Here is a 17,455-nt window from a genome sequence, read left to right on the forward strand (position 1 = left end):
AGAGCTAAAGCCTTTGTGCTTATCGTAGAAAATGGTGAACGGTTTGGAGAGGCTGTGGAGTAAGCTCCTCAGGGTGCACATGTCTCTCTGGGTAGGGCTAGTTTCACATGCCAAGACCTGTGCCTGACCCCAGCTCACTGTCCTGGGCATGTCCCGGACCAGCAGAGAAGGGATGGGAGATGCGTAGCCGGCAGCGAGAGGAGGTTAGGCAGCACTGCTGGAGGCCGAGAGGGAGCATCGTTCTCATGGTAGGAGGTATCTTCTCACACCACATCTGAGCCTTACAATGCTGCATCAAGCTTTCCTCGACAGAGGCTGAGATTTCACCAGCCCGACCAGGAGTTATGGAAGACGTATTGTTGAAATGACGTTCCCCAGGAGAGGAAAACCCGACTTGCTGGAGCACACGGGCATAGAAAACTGAGTCTGAAAAAGGACACGGAGATTCCTATTGCACACACAAATCACTCTTCAGCAGCAAATGGCTCTCCTTCATGGGGCTGAACTCAGGACCAGGTAGCATCGTAAGCCAATGGCTACCATGGCCTTTGAGCAGGGTGTTTGTTAGAAACTTGACAATTTTCCCACCAGTTATGAAGGTAGTGACATGAAGGCCTTAAAATCCCGAGCATTGCTGATCAGGGATGTTCTCCCAGTGAATGTAAATCCATCGCTCACTTTGCAGCCCCCACCGAGGTTGCAGACCACAGACACACAGAGGGGACATTATGTGACCATCAGCAACAGAGGGACGGGAGGTAGCTCTGTGTGTGTGAACGCATTAGTCGCCGCTGCCCGCAGGGTTATTTTTAACTGCCCATCTTCTCTAGAGGAACTCTTTTACGCAGCACTTCTAAAGGGAGAAGAGAGGCTTGACACCGCCGCCCTTCCACGCTGTGCAAGAACAAAATGCCTACCAGCAAGAGATAACACCCAGCCTGCTGCAGAGGCACCTTATGGCCAAACAAGTTCAGTTTCGGGAAACCATCAGCGTAACCCTTGGTCCCACCTCTGCATTGCTGGCTGCTGCCAAGCTGAGCACAGCTACACCGATCTACCACCAAGGTTCCCACGCCAGAACTTCAGTGTTTGGATCCACATTCTTTCAGGATGGATAGACCAAAGCAACAGCGCTTCAGAGGCCACCCTGCCTTGCAGGGGATTCATCAAACCGGCTACAAAAGCTCAAGATGTCTCCTGGCTTGATTAGCCTGTAATGAATTAAAAATCTGGCCCAGCTCAGGTAGGGTCACTCGTGTGCTCAGACCTGCGGGGGTGACACTGCCGTGCAGAGAGGCATTTTCAGGAAAGTCAGTGGCATCCCCTGTTTTTTCCAGTTGTGCCGCTCTTGGCTCTACTGCCAAGTGTTTGTTGAGTTTACATACAACTAAGTCCAAGGATCAGGCCTGGGAGAGGCTTTTCCTGAAGGGTCGGACATCCTGGAGCTATGGGGAAGGAGCTCTTTGCCATTATTAGCAAAGGGTACCACGACTCCAGGTGTTCTCCTGGGGCTAGGAGGAACAAAAGGCAAGGGGGGGCAAAGGCACTTTGCTGTAGACACCGGTAATAGCAGATAATTTCATAAGAAAAGAGAACTGGGGTGCAAACTCTTTCCACATACCAGTGCCACCGGCAGCAGTCCAGCCCCGCTCCGAAGCTGGGATGTGAGGGTGTCCCTGTGCTCCCCTGCAGGGATGGGGAGGTGGACAGGGCTGCCACAGCTGCTCGCCTGCATCCCCAGGCCAGAGCAAACTCCTGGGCTGTTCCAATAAAGACTCAGTCCCATGTTCGTGTGTTGAAGCAATGATGTCTTTATCCTTTTGGTGTCCTAATGGACCAAAAAACTGTTCTCAGTATGGGGGCAGGGAGGGGGCTGCCTTTACCAAAGGTGGTTACGGACCAGCAGGTAGTGAAGGCTGGCCAAGAACAGGACACGTGGCTTTAGGAACAATTGCTACTGGATGGAGGGTGACAGGGCAGAGCTAAATCACCTCTGAGGACCGGGCTGGTCTAGAGCACAGCTCTGCACAAAACCGCCCCCGCCCCATGGGGGCGATGGGGACGTGGGTCAGGAAGCAGCAGCCACAGGAGGGATGCTGAAGGAGAAAGTGTTTCTGCACTGGCTCCCCCACCACAGCCTGTGATTCGGAGGTGCCACCCTCAGTGCCAGCACCTCTGCTGGGACACCCAGTGTCATGGTCCCCAAGACGTGGCAGCAGTGGCATTTGCTATCCCAGGGATGTGCTGACGCAGCTCCGGCTCAGTGCGTGGTCCCAGGCCAGACACAGAGCCGAGGGTTTTGTTACCTTCAGGAGGGACCACATTCACCCCAACCCGACCTTTTTCTTTTGAACGCGGGTGGTAGAGGAGTTACTCAGATTAGGGACAAAATTGTCAGAAGGCAGAAAAGGTTTCTGAAAGGTTTCAGTATCACCAGAAATTTCAGCTTATTGAAGCAATTTCCTGACTCTCTTAATCTAACCTTTAAACCCGGTAGTTTTATCCTGAAGGGCAGGGAAACATTTGGAAATGGATTATATTCCCTACCGTTAGCTACTTCTATGGGAAAACGGAAGTTGGCTATAGGAGCAAATGAACCATAGTAATACCCAGCAAGTCATTCCTTGCCATTTTAATTGCGTAATGCTACAAACCACACAAGTTTTGTGTCTGTTCACCTGGAGCCTGGGGGCTGGACTCCGGCTTTCCCCAGCCCCTGTTAAGGAGAAATAACTCAACACTGGGGAAAACCTGGGAACAGAGATACAGATCTGTCCTTTTGTTCTTAAATTCACCACCAAATACTTCAATTAATTAAATTCCAATCCCTTCTATATGACTTAGCAAAGGTGATGCCAAGTAATTGCTTGAGATACAAAAGCCACATCATAATCCCTTTAAGATCATAATATCTGTGGAGACTTTCTTTAAAAGCAGTTGTAGGTTTCAGGTTCTCTTGACGCTTCTGCTCCCATTTACTCTTTTTATTTGGTTGAGGTGTCAGGCTGGTGTCAGAAAGGCGGTGGCCAAGTCTCTCGTGTTCACATGTGTTGGACTGGAGAAGGTGAGAAGGTCCTGCTGCCCGCAGCAAGGCATCGCCCCCACCGCCGCGTGGTCACATCTGCCCCACCGACCGTGCCAGCAGCTGCTTATCACCGGTCCCCAGCCGCCGGGCTCCGGCGTCTTGTGCCAGTCGAGGCTCAGTGCTGGAAATCCCAGTGTTTCAATAGCAGAGCATGGAGCACACTTTCCTTCTGGGTTGTCGTTTTGTTCACACTCTTACAGGAGGGATTAGGTGACTGACGACTAGACACCTTACCAAAGGCAGTGATGTTAAAGGGAAAAGGGCCACCCTTTGTACTGGGTTCATGGAGCTCTGCAGGAGCCATCCCGAGCTGCTCAGACCATAGGTAGAACAGCCTTAAAAAGGATGGAGCAATTTACATATAGCAAAGAGTGAAAAAGCCCCGGAATCAGATAAGAAACAAACCGACTTAATGTATGCATTGTCCTGGGGTATGCAAATCTGCCGCACAATCCCAAAGGCACATCCCTACACAGACAGATTTTGTTTCTAGGAAAATGGAGACCGCGCAGCTTTTTGGACGTTTAAGAACATGTAGCTTTCTCTCGTGTTTATCGGCCTCACACGCAATCCACATGCTGCACTATAGCCCCATGTTCTTCCAGACATAAATGGGGATGAGACGAAAAAGTATCAACAAGGCATAGACCACCTTCCCTTTCCCCCAGCACCATCTGTTCTCAGTCCTGGGGGCACGCTCGCCCTTTCCTCATTAAAGATGGAAGCCCATGGGAGCTGGGTCTCCTTGTCTCTCTGAGCCCAATCATCCAGCTAGACGTCAAAAATTTGCCAGGTTGCTTTAAAAGCCCCTGCCCCGAAGAATGAAATACATATAAATTTAAGAATCTTTTTAGTTGACTATGGTGCAACAGAAAGACTCATGTGACTCTTGGGTTTGCCAAATGGCATTTGAAGGATGTAGTTTCAGAGCTGGACCTTTGAAACCTCATCAGCTGCCTAGTCCTGGTGTGTCTAGTGTCTGCAGACCCCTCACACACTGACATTTAGGTCCCCCAGGGCAGTGATTTTTCCATCCATGGTTCACAGCCTCTGTGAGTTGATGTCTACCCCTTCGAATTTCAGAGCGGCTACTGAAAACCAGGTCCGCTGTCAGCAGGTTTATTCTCACCACACAGAGGTGGACGTCCACCCTGCGGTGTGCAAATCGGCAAAAGTAAATCTCACGGATTTAAGCATGTTTCTGGGCGCAACCAGAAATGCCTCAGCCTTTTCCTTTGCTGAGTAGGATCAACCTTTGTTTAAAAGACCCGTGTTTTACGTGCTAGGTCAGTGGTTGGGCAGCTCCTGCGGGGAACGCGTACAGCCGTGCCTTCCCTGGGGGAGACGAGCCGTGCCTCCTTCCAAACGGGTAGATGCTCCAAGTGTCTGGCCAGCAGAGACTCTAGAAGTGGGTACAGTAAGATTCTCTTGTGAAAAGTGTTTTATTTCGTATCCATTGGGAAAGAAAGAGGGCATGAACGCTGAGTATCCCCTGGGAGCAGGGAGCCCTGCTATCAACCCCCGCTTCAGGGAATCGCTAGTGTAAAAATACACATCCTTTCATTCATCTTAGGGGGACTAAAATCAGATACATACCCTTGCGTCTACATGATAGAGACATACTTATTTACGTGCACTTGATAGCCTAAAGAATATTTACTTTTTCTGTGCATACAAAACCACGAAATTATGAGGAGATGTTTATGTTTATGGGGAGCATCAAACTCTTCAAACTCATCAAACACTTTTTAACATAGTGAATAAGGTCAAAATCAATTAAGACAGAGGTGGGAGATGAACTGTGGCCTCCCACGTCTGGAGACACCAAGCAGTAGGTGATAGCACCTCCTCCTACTGGGGGGAGCGGAAAGGGAGAGAAGGGAAGGGGAGGAGGAGGGTAGGGCTATCTGTTCCCCGAGGGATTTCCTTTTGTGTATGACTTTCTTCCAAGAGGTAGGGCCTGGATCACATGCTCAAAAGCAGACCCATTTTCCGCCCCCTCCAGTTATGTCAATGGGACTATTGAAAAATACAGACCTTCCCTACAAATCCGACCTTGCTCGCATCCCTAGATCACTACTGCTGCTACAACATTGCAGCTAACACTTCTCATCTGCAAAATCCGGGCTCATCTCCTGGGGTGGATGCTTCACCGCTGGGACAGACACCTGGAAGGGAGGTGTCTCGGTGCCAGGCTGCAATCCTTGCAGCAGCTCCAGCCCCGCGCCTTGCCCCCTCAAATATTCCATCTGGTTTAGCCTCATGTTTTAGCTCCTCTGTGGCATTCCCAAGGCCTTGTTTCTGCTTTTACAAACTGGCCACGGAGTCTCTGGGCTGCAAATTCGCTCAGGACACCACCACCCCCACTTCCATCACCGTGTCCAGGAGCTGGCTGTCCCCAAGCGGGTAGCAACAGTGGCAGTCATTAAAAACAGGAAAATAAATAAGGAACTAGTGATTGCTGCAACAGAGGAGCAAACTGCTAAGGCAGCACCCATGGCTTCCTAGTCCTAAAAGCCGCGGGAGAAGCAGGGGCACCCTGACAGTGAGGGAAGTGCTTGGGTTTTTGCTAACAGTGTTTCAGTCTTTTTATAGCAAAAGTGAGCACTGCTGTTTTCCATCTCTGTCTCTCCCCTGGTGGCACTGTGTTGGTGTTAACAGTAACAGGTACTTTCAATCATCAAAAATTATCTATTTCATCCCATCTACAAAGACAGCATGTACAAAGACAACAGTCCTGCAAGCCTCTAACCATAGGAGCCTCCCCACTGCAACCAGCAAAGGAAACCTGCCTGCATCTACCCGAGTGTTTTGCCTTGGATCAAGTGTGAGCTTTTGAAGAGACTCTCCCTCTTCTCCCCACCTACTGCTTCAGTTCACATCAAGGAAAAGTCCCGGAGCAAGTAACGACTTTCAGATGAAATGACAGGGTATTGCGGCCCCGGAGGGCGCTCCTGAAGGGACAGGACCTGCGAGAGATAGCTCAAGGAAACCCTCAACCAGGAACAGTGAATGGTGGGGCATCAACACCAGCTTCCACCTGGCCACCCTCTTCCCCTTGCCCCACACTGCCTCACTTTTTTCCCACCTACCCCCCACGTACCCCCTTCCTTGTCACACGATGCAGATTTGCAGGACCGAATTCATATATATCATATCCAACGCAGGCGTGGGGCTGGGTGCCTGGATCCCAGAGACACCCAAGGAGGACCTGGAGGGAGCTGGCAAGAGAAGCGGGGCTCCTCGTTAGCTGCTGTCGGAACAAACCCCGCTAATTGATTTCCAGCCTCCCGTGACTGTTTGCGAAGGCAGGGCCCCCGACCCCGCTGCCAAGAGCCTGCTGCATTGATTTGACAGGGTTGCTCAAGGCAGTGCCTGGGATGGGGTTGGGTTGGGTTGGGTTTCTTTGCACGCACATGAAAAATGGAATAACGGGCCAAGGGCTCCCTCTGTGTCCACCGCCAGGCATAACTTCTGCTGTCCCGGCTTGGGCAGCAGGACTAGCACAGCCTGGCCTCGGGCACACGTGTGTGATAAGGTTTAGCCCCTCAGTCCAGCACTGCTGCTGGAGGCATCATCTCCAGGTAACTTTGGAGGCCGTCCATGGAGCGCCCAAAGGAGATCGGAGCACGCTGGAGCGCTCTCTGGTTTCCCTGAATTTCTCTAAGGCGACTTAGAGGTTTTGTTTTATAAAGAAGCATGCGCCCACATCAGGTTAGATTCACGTTGGTGTGACAGGAGGCATGGCGGGCTAGTCGTGCCTTGTGCTCCTTTCCACAAACTGCGCTTAATTACTGCTTGTGGAGTGCCTGCAGCTTCTGTGATAGGACACGTGGAGGAAAGGCACCATCTTAATTTTACACATACAAGGTTTTATGTAGGTGGGTGGCCCTTTGGATAACTTGTCAATGAAATGCCGTTCCATCATTGCGTGAGATAAGCAGCTCTTACCTTTGGCTGGACAGGCTGACACCAAATGCACCTTTTCCAAAATCAAGAAAAAGAGTCCTTTGGGGAAATGAAAGAGGCGGGGGGCATCACTCTCCAGCCCCCGTCTGCACAAGAAAGTCAGGATGCTGCTTATTTTTGGGGTAGAAATGCTGCAGTGCAGAGAGCTTGTCTCAGTAAAAACCCCCAGGCCAGCTGCCGGTACCGTTCCCTTTCATTATTCCTGACGTAGTTATCACTCAGGCTTTCCAAAATACACCACTAATTCAACAGATTGCAGGAAAGCAAAAGGTATTTTTCTCCTCAAGCGTGTGTCGCCCCACCCCGCCGTGGGTTTTAAAACATTTTTCACTTCGGGTTTGAAAGGAACTTGGAGGGAATACGAACTCTGCGCAAGAGCAGGGTGGAAACCCTCTGCAAAAATATTCCCATCACCGTTGTGCAAGCTTGAAAAACTGCAGAGCAACACGAGCTTTCCACCGCACAACTCAGACGCCCCTGCCCTTTGTGCTGCCACGTTATCCCATCTCCGCTTCCAGACATGCAGACACCCTCTCCCCCAGCCTGCTCCAGGCATCTTGTTCCCACACTGGCTCATGGTGACAAGGAAACGCTGGTGGGGTTAATGGCACGTGAGGCGACACGCCTGGGTTCAGATTCATCCCTGGCACACCACCTTCATGACGGGCAAGTAATCCACCGACGTCACGCCTCAGCCGCGCTCTGCCACCTGACGCTGTAAATATTTAATGGCTTCACAGCCAGAGAATGTACTTTTTTTTTTTCCACTGCCAGGAGGTCTCGGTGCCCTCTGCTCTTCCACTTAGAGAGGCAGCTCTTCACATGAGCTGTCAGTCTTGAGGAGACAACGCTCAGCTCCTCCTGCTGAAACGGGGTTATGTCGCGACTGGGTGATTTAGATCGCTTAAAAAATCACCATTGAAGGTGTCACCAAAAGTGGTTTTAATATGATGTTCTAAAAGTGCGACTTAACAAAGTTCGATGGCAAGGTTCACTCTCTTACGGTACAGCACAGTCCTTTGAACAACGATTTAAAACTACCAAGGCACAAATCAAAGTTACCGAGACAAAATCAAAGTTACCAAGGCAGAAATCAAAGTTGCCATACTACAAGGTTATGCGCGTTATCGGTCGCTTACCAAAGATCTGCTGTTGGCAACAGGTCTCTCTGCCTTGAGGAGCAACCTTGACAGGTTTCCCACCTCAAGGGGAGACCACCATCATGCATCCAGGCTTTGCAGCTGGGAGAGTTCAAAGAAGGCTCGCTTAGGTTGCCATATTTATGGAATAAAGTGGTCAGCTCATAGTCAAATTACATGTGACTATGGTATGCATGAGACTCCTGCCCACGACTTACTTTGTTCCTTGATAAATGAGTCTTGGAAAAGCCACCCGCTATTCATGAGTTAATTGCGTGATTGGTGTTCCCAGCTCATGTGCATCGATGCTCACTGTGCCACTCTGCTCCTTTGTGGGTTGTCAGAGAACAGCCTGAAACTAGAGGAGTTCCTGGCCCTTTTAGGGCTCCTTTGGAGCCTGTACCTCTAGTTTGGTTACGGGCTGGAGTGCATCCGTCCCAGGCCAGCAGTCGTACCCCTCCAAGGGTGCAGTGGCGCAGCACAGCTGAGGTTTGCAGCAGGGCAGAAACTGGCTTCGGTTTTAACATCCAAAAATGAAACTGTATTGAAACAGAATTGAAACAGGGCAGTGTCTTTCTGAACAAACTTCTGGTTTTCAAAATTTTTATTTTCTTCAAAAAAAGCCGTCACAATTGTTCACATATCTCATTCCTCACTTTTGCTTCAAATTTAAAATCAAACTATAATTTTATGGTGTTAGGGGAAAAGCAGTACTCCATATGGAAACCTACTTCCATTGTTTCTGGTTGGTGCTTTCTTTTACGGTTTTGGTTAGGAGGTTTTGTTTGGCTGTTTGAGATTCTGCCTTTTGGTGGCGACTGGAAACTGAGACGTTTACTGGAACTTTCAGATTTCCCTACGAATAGATCCACCACCCCAACACTTCCAGCTACAGCTCTCCCGGGATTCATATGTATGACTCGATTTGTTAAAGACTCCCTGTGAAAGTGCACTTTTGCCATGAGGGGAGCATGCGGCAGAGAGGGACAGACCTCTCCTTACCCACAGGAGATGGACGGCCCATCATGGCTTGAGAGGAGACAAGTCCCACCTGGGACAAACCACCCTCTCTCCATTTTCCCTGTGTCAGCTGAGATGAACCTCCTTGCGTACCCACTCGCAGTACCACTTCTGGCTGGCTTGTCTGATAACAAACGACCCAAAGCACATGTGCAGGAACAGGCCCAAAAGAATGCTGGTGGCACGGCTCCAGCCCATGGTCCCCAGCCTGGAATAGCCTCCCGGCAGCTGGCAGGCGGCAGCGGCCGCCGCCTCCACTTACAGCTCAGGGGACACCCAGCATGACTTTTGGGGAGAAAGTCTCCTCGGGCAGGATCCATTTCACCTAAGTTTAGATGTCTATAGTCTGCAGCTGAGCGAGTTGGCCAAGGTCCCTTTTAGAGGAAAACAGGCGCTTCCAGAGGTTATTTCATCTCACGCCAGGTTGGATGAAGGTCAGATGAAGCAGCCTGGAAACACCAGTTGTTTTCATGGGCTAAAAAAGGGTTCTCAGCTGCCGGCTCTGAGATAGGAAACACCACCCTTGAGGTTTGGTTCCTTGCCTAAACATGGATGTCTAGTATCTGCTTGGCCTGCAGCTGCTGGGCCCCCAAAATCTTTCTTTTAGGTCTCCCCCAGCTCCAAGCCGATCATTTGCTAGGTGCCACAGCCCCTTTGGAGCTGGATATGGGCAACCAAGAGATGCACTTGCAGGGCAAGTCTTGCTCAGCCTCCTCCTGCCTCCATAAGGAGATGTTGTGTCCATGGGCTGGCTGCAGATGGGCACTGTCAGGGGAGACCACATTCACAGGAAAATTTATGGAATTGCCCACAATATTTCAGTACCAGCAGTATATACATTACTTTTTTTTCCCCCTTTTTTTTTTCTTTCTTTTTTCCTTTTGTCATACAGGTACATTTAGGAAGGTTTAGGCTTTATTCATTTGTTTCTAAAGCAAAAGGCACAGCTCTGACATCCAAGTGATTTCTACGTGGATTCCCAAACCCTTCTTTCAGGACATGGGACTATAAAGCCTTGTCATCCACACAGTTTTACAAAAAAATCATATGGACTAAAAGGAGAAGTTTCTACAACTTCTTCATCTGAAAACCTGTTGGAGCTGAAGCTTTCTTAATATCTCAACTGGAACCAAATAACCGAGCATGTGAAATGCTATCCCGAACAATTAAAATCCGGCAAAGTTTAAGGAACCAAACCCAGTGTCCTATAAAGGAAACAGCTAGGCATATTTATCTGCAGCAGGAATAACTTGCCACTTAATACTAATGACGATTGTGTTCCTATTGGTTTAACCAGGTGCCAATTACTGTCATTTCCACAGTGGGATTACTGTCTCATTTGTGATGTGTAATCAATAAGGAAAGAACAACAGGAAGCCTCCCATGATTAGAAACAACTCAGATCCCAGCAAACTACGCTTTTATTCATACTCCAAAATCCCACTTCTCCCTCTCCCTGCAAGTCCCCTGCCCGACACACGCACGTAACAAGGTGCAGCGGCGGCAGAAAGCCCCGTCGCCGCCAGCCCGCCGCGCTTCAGTGACTTGAGAGCTTCTGCGTTAAACCAACTGACCTTGCTTTCCCTTCTTGTGAGGCGCCGAGTCACGCTTTTACAGAGCTGCTCATTACTCAGCACTTCATCATGCTTTAAGTATTTTCATAACTGCGTTTCCAAGTATCAGGACTGTCGTCAGGACATTGCTTTCAGCCTGCAACAAGAGAACACTCAACTCCGCCTCTGCGGCGGCCGATACCGTTTCCATTTCAGGCATGGTTACAGCCCTGCCCCTGCTGAAGGGGCAGCAGTGTTTTTCTGTTCTGTTCAGAGACCAGCCTTGGTTCCGGGAAGGTGTGCAAAAGCTCAAAAAAATGGGGCCTATCCCATATCTCTATCCGGTACCTATTTTTTTAGGAAACCAATCCTGGGAAAAGCCACACGGGTGCCTTTCCAGTTTTTATGCCTCTGGAGGCATCTGCGGGGTTCGCTGTGATACGTTGACTATGATTTAAAAAAAAAAAGTTTCCCTTTAAAAAGTTCTGACACAAATCCAGTAAATGTTTTATGCACAGCGATTCCGAGTAGTCCGTAGTGACCGGTTCAGGGACTGGAGACTGGACGGGGAAGATAAAGGTGACTTTTAAAGGAATTTTGCAGTTTGGGCCTATTTTGCTGACATAATAAAGAAAACAGTTAAGCTTTTCCTCTTTTAAAGGTCATTCATTTCCTTCATATATTTTATTGGGAAAAAATAGGAGGAAGCCCAGATTCTCACACCCTTAGTATTGGGAAAACTCATTAGGGATCCTAACAAACATTGTTTTTCTCACAAACGCTGTTAGACATTTTTAAAATGTAACAGGAATTCAACTGGAAAAGAAATCAAAACTCGCAATACCAAAATTTCCTGTCCTATTGCTAGTTTTCCCTCCCTTTCATCTGTTGCAATGTCACCAGTTCACTGGCTGTCCAGACTTTCCGCTGGCTTCCTGAATTTCTAACACAACAGAGAAAAGGCGGGCAAAAATGTTTCAGAGGGAGAATATTTCAGGTCATCCTTATGCGCATCATGAAAAAGCGAAAACAAATCAGAAAATCCCTTAACCCACAAGATTGTTTTGTTTGTATTTTTAGTTTAGCCTTGAGGTTCATGGCCAAGACAGGAAACCAGACAAATCTTTTGCTGGCTCCGCTACGGAGTCCCTGTTTAACTGTGGGAAAATTAATAAGCCTCTCTGTTTTTTCCATGTTTTCATATGTACTGTATGCATACATCTTATCAGACAGTGAGAAATACAGAGCCTATAAATGACTCCAAAGTCTTAAATCCCAGTCTCCAGTGAAGTGTCTAAAATAACTGAACGTTGTTTTCATGAAGTGGCTGTTATTAAAATAGCTACAGGAAAAGGAATGCAGGCAGCAGGTCTCCGACAGTGGCCCACAGGTGAATATGCCAGGCCCTGGGCAGGGACATGGCACCGTGCTCACTTTGTCACTCCCACCCAGCACATTTTGAAGTGTCCCCGCCACACAGCAGAGCCTACACAGCAAGCGAGACAGCAGACGACGGTCATACCTGATCTCCGGGGATCTCTTACTGGTTTCTAATGCTGCCCTGTGTAACTCCCTGTGGGGATCTTTGGTAGAATTAAATAGGATTCATTATTCAAACATGGCTCTAGGGAAATGGTTTTATTTTTTCCACTAAACTCCCATTTTTTCTCTTTCTCATCATATGGCTGGGCCAAAAAACCACCATGATTTTCTTTCACAAAGCTGGTAAATCTGCAGGTCAAGCGGGAAAAAGAAAGAGGAAAAAAAATGGTAAGAGGAAAAAAAATGGTAAAAGGAAAAAGGGAAAAAAAAAGGTAAAAAAAAAAAAAAGAAATAGCAACAGAAATGGATTAAAAAAGCTGTGGTAAATGCAGACATTACAGATTTCCTCCACAGTTATTACCGGCTGAGCCACTGCAGGTCAGTACCTTGAAGGGGAAGGCAGTCAATCTGGTAATTACTGCGTTAAAAGGAAATGGGTCAGCTCACGACTACACTGTGTCGTCATGCACAGACTTGCAAATATGGGAAAAGGGGAGCTGGTACATCTAGCAAGTGCAACGCCGCTGAGAACAGCCTCGTTGCTTGTCAGCCTCAGCCGAAAGCGCTCCTCCGGGCACAGCCGTACCAACACCCTGCCACCACATCCTCCGACAGGGGAGGAAGCAACAGCATCCCATAGTGACCCCCAGTCACTATTTTTTCAGCCAGGCTTGGGACAGACAGTCTCCTGTCTTGTTGCTTAAGGAAATTTTTATTTCTTCTAAATTTTTTTTTTCTGGTACACTGCCTAAAGTACTCACCCAGAAATCTGGGCCTTTTGCCTTTCTCAGCCTCCTGGACTTTTGAACCTCCATCTCCCATTTCTCCAGCAAACACGCAGAATCACAGAATCATAGAATCATAGAATCTTCATGGTTGGAAAGGACCTTTGAGATCATCGAGTCCAACTGTACACACACCAACAAAAAAAAACCCCACAAAAACACAAACCACCCCAAACAAACAACCTACAATCCCTGCCACTAGAGCATGCCCTGAAGTGCCACATCTAGATGTTTCTTCAATACCTCTAGGGATGGTGACTCAACCACCTCCCTGGGCAGGCTGTTCCAGTGCCTGACCACCCTTTCAGTAAAGTACTTCTTCTTAATATCTAATCTAAACCTCCCCTGCAAAAAGAAAAGAAGATAAAGAAATCATGCTTTACCTTCCCTGCTGAAACTGGAAAGAAATAGGATTCCTAGAAGAAGAAACAGGGATTTTATAGTGAGTAATAAGGACATCTCCTTGGGAGCAGAAGACATGGGAGTTTGTTTTCTCCTCCTTCGACTCCCACACAATACAACATTGTTCCTTTTGTTCAGCCAATGTTTGCTTAATGTTAACAGCCTAGAGAGCGGAGACAGATAAGCAGAGACCGAGCTGTTACATTAAGGGTACCTGACTGGGTATTGTGAAATCCACTCCAGACCAGGGGACACCTGAACCTCCCCCCTGCTCCCTCAGTACAATCCCTTACAGCAAAGGTGTGGAAACAGGCTGAGGTCAGCTGGATTTTGGGCTCAGTTTATCACCAAACATGCACTGATGACATCAGCAAGTGAGGCGGCACAACAGGAGAGGATTTGCAAAGTGAAACAGCTGGTGGCACGTACCCACTGCCCACATGGACACATCTGGAGGACATAATTTCTACTTGGAGTTGGGTCCCCTGGACCCAAGTGTCCGGTTTTTGCTCCACGGCAGCTCTGTGATGGGAACGAGTGCACGGCAAGTGGAGCCGATCAGGAGATTTGCTATGAAAGTGCTGCCTTGAGCTAAACTAAACCGCTGATGAGGACAGCCCCAGCTTTCTTTTTCATTTCTCGTGATAAAGACAAATTTCTCCACGTCATTCCATGCAGGATTAGGTTTTCTTTTTAGGCATTGCAACTATAATTAGCCAGCAGTTATGGAAACAAAAAATTCCTTTCACGGACTCTACACAAGATTAAATATGTAAACTATTAAAGGTCAAGACACAGGGAGGCATAAGCAGGAAAACAAATCATCGTAGCCTGCAGATTTGATTGCGTAAGGGGGGAAAGCACCGGGTAGCTATGCTTCGCAGCATTCGAGGTAAAGAAATTATTCTTTGTTCACAGTGAGAACTTCCTAACATACTTGGACATTACCAAACTGAACTATTTCTATGAGCTCCTCTGAGGCCAAATCAGTGGCCTTAAATTATTACTACCAACAAAATAGTCTGAGAAGTTTGCGAACATGAGCACAAATTCCCCGGATGAACTTAAAAAGCAGAGAAGTTAGCAGAGAAGTAAGAAGAGTGCTCAGTAAATAGACCAAGAATTTTGTAATTTTATTCTGTTTGCTTTTATGTTCATTTGAGAAACCACGGCCCTTATCTCACCAAAGAACAATTAAATGCATTGTTTGTTGCAGCTCTACAGCCCCGATCTTTCACGGGAAGCGAGGGGCTCTGGAGCTCTGTGTAAATCAGGCAGATGCCTTCATTCTCTCCTGTCTCTCCTACTCTCAGTGGTGCTCTCCAAGTCGATCAGGCTTGAGCAGTGGTGTCACATCCTATTCCTTTGCCTCCTCTCCCAAGCATCAGCATCACCAGGCTTCTAATGATCTGCACGGGATTTTGACAGATTAGACGGACTGCATACAACTCCCCCAGCAGTTGTGGGCAGCAACCCTTCGGTGACATAAAGGGCATGGAAACATTTTCTTTGGCAAAAAAATGGCTAAATCGCATTCAGAGAGTATGTAATGAGTTCAAGAAGAGACTGGCTCGCTTTTTTTTAGCAAAACCCAATAAAATGAGGGTTTTCACACATCATCCTGATTTGACTGGGTGACTGAAACTCCTGCATTAAGATGACACACTGGCCACAATGCTTCCCCATGGCTTTAACAGCTCCAGACCTCCCAATTTGATACTGTGATTCCTGCGTACTTGATAATAAAAACAATATACTTGAGGGTAACAAACCGCGGTGGCTGTTAATGCAGCAGGGGCAGTGGGCTGTTATGTCTTTTTGGTGATGACTTCAAACTCTGAGCATCCTGAGCACCTCACTGAAAAAGAGCAAAGGATGGTCTATTTAGGGGTTATTCCACTGAAATTTGCCGGGTGTTTTGATGATGCCATTTGTTGCCTAGTTACCCTTGGCAAATCTTCTACATTTGACTTCCTCGGCAAATCATAGTATCTACTAATCTTACCATCAAGGGTGGGATCTGGAGGAGCATTCAAGAATAGTTGGAATCTTCCTCTGGTATCGATAAGACTTTGACTGCTCACTGCAAATACAACACACACATGTCAAAAGTGGCTTCTGAGAAAGTATATATTGAAACCCAAAATTTCCACTGACTTTAAGAACCTCTCACGAGCAAATAGGAGAAATGGCTTTGTTGTTAAAAGGCCAGTGGGCAGATCTTATGGAGGGTGCCGGGAAGCAGGATGATAAAGCCCTGAGGATGTTCTGTTCTTTCAGTCATCAAACCCTCACTACGTGACTCATTCAGTGTGAGTTTTGGGTTAGTCCAGTATAGTATTCTTCACAACAGCCAAAAGCAGATGACTATAGGGAAATATGAAAATATTTGCTTGTTGAATATTCTTGTTTCCAGCAACTTGTAGCTTAAGGACTTCCCAAGCTCTAAGTGGCATCTTTAATAAACCTTGATAGATTTCTCTTCCATGAGTCTAACCAGTGTGTCCTTCACCCCATGTATATTTTTAGCACCCATAACATCCTGGTATGAATAAAACTTAGTCCCTAAATATCTATGACTAATCAATCCTTTTAAGCAAGCTTCATTGACTTCTGAACTCCCACAGTGGCGCTTAATTTGACTATTCATTTAATTTACCATCATCACCTCTCACTGCTAGTGTTTTTACTCAAAGCAGTGTACCCTACGGATGGTTCTCTAGTAACACAGGCACATGATTTCCCTCCACTTGAATTCTTCATTAGGTTCAATGCATGACATTCAACACCAGTAGTACGCGGAAGGCTATAAAGGAAGATCAGTGATATGGTGCGAGCTGGAAAAACTGGACCAGAAGGGTTTCAAGATGAATCAAGGAAGGAACGGGTGCAACACAGAAAGCGCCTGAGTGACTTGATTCAGTCCTGTTGTTGCTCTTGAGACGAAAAGTAAGAATATAGATAAAACTTCACAGCAAATCCCCTCTCCCTTCTTGACTTACAGAGCTGTAAACTCACAAATGTGCGATCACATCAATCGATAAGAAACATGGTTGATGCGCACACACACAAAGATTCAAGAATCCTTGGTGACATTAGTGACAGCCACATTTTTAAGTGATATATCAGTGCTTTCTTGTACTCGATATTAAACCTAATGACCACAGGGACTGGTCAGGTACAGTCTCCTTTTGCCAGCTAATGCCTCAGTGCCCCATCAGCGTGCTGGATTTTCACGATCTTCAATCACAGGCTGACTTGTGTATTCTGCTGTAGCAAGCTCTGCCTCTTTGCAGAAGCTAACATCTTGGCAAATATTAGCAGAAATATCAGTTTCAATTAATATATTTTTTTAGACTCAACCCAAATTGTCACTGACAGAACTAGGCCTTAAATGCTATGTGGGAATCAGCTTTCCTAAAAACTTCGCAACAGAACAGACCTGAGCAGATGACCCACAGGTCACCTGTGAAACACCCAGCTCGGTGAAACCATTATTTTAACTGTGACACAAATAATGACGTACATAGTGTTATTTGTTAATTAGTGCTGTGCCATGTAACAAGCAGAAGGTTATGCAAAACAAGAAGCGGATTCTAACGCAATAGAGATACCTATTATGAGTTCTAATCACTAAAGAAAACATCTTTTGTAAGGGTTTAAATATAACTCTCTTGCTTTTCAAATCTTCTGATGAGCTAGCTATTACTAATGTCGAAAGGTGATGCCTGTCAGCCAAGAACTACATTGGAGTCCATAACTGAATTTCAAGAGTTGTGAAGAGCAGGCTAATAAAATAGCTGCTATTAGAAGTGATGTATGGAAAAAAAAAAAAAAAAAGAAAGTTCTGGTCTGGCAGGATGCGAAGTATGTTGTGTGGTTTCCCTATGTCATTTCAAATGATATGTTCAATTTTTCTGGGCTACATTTGTCTGACATTCTTCTCTTGTATAATAATGA

This window comes from Chroicocephalus ridibundus, chromosome 3, assembly GCF_963924245.1.
Source record: "Chroicocephalus ridibundus chromosome 3, bChrRid1.1, whole genome shotgun sequence".
NCBI lineage: Eukaryota > Metazoa > Chordata > Aves > Charadriiformes > Laridae > Chroicocephalus > Chroicocephalus ridibundus.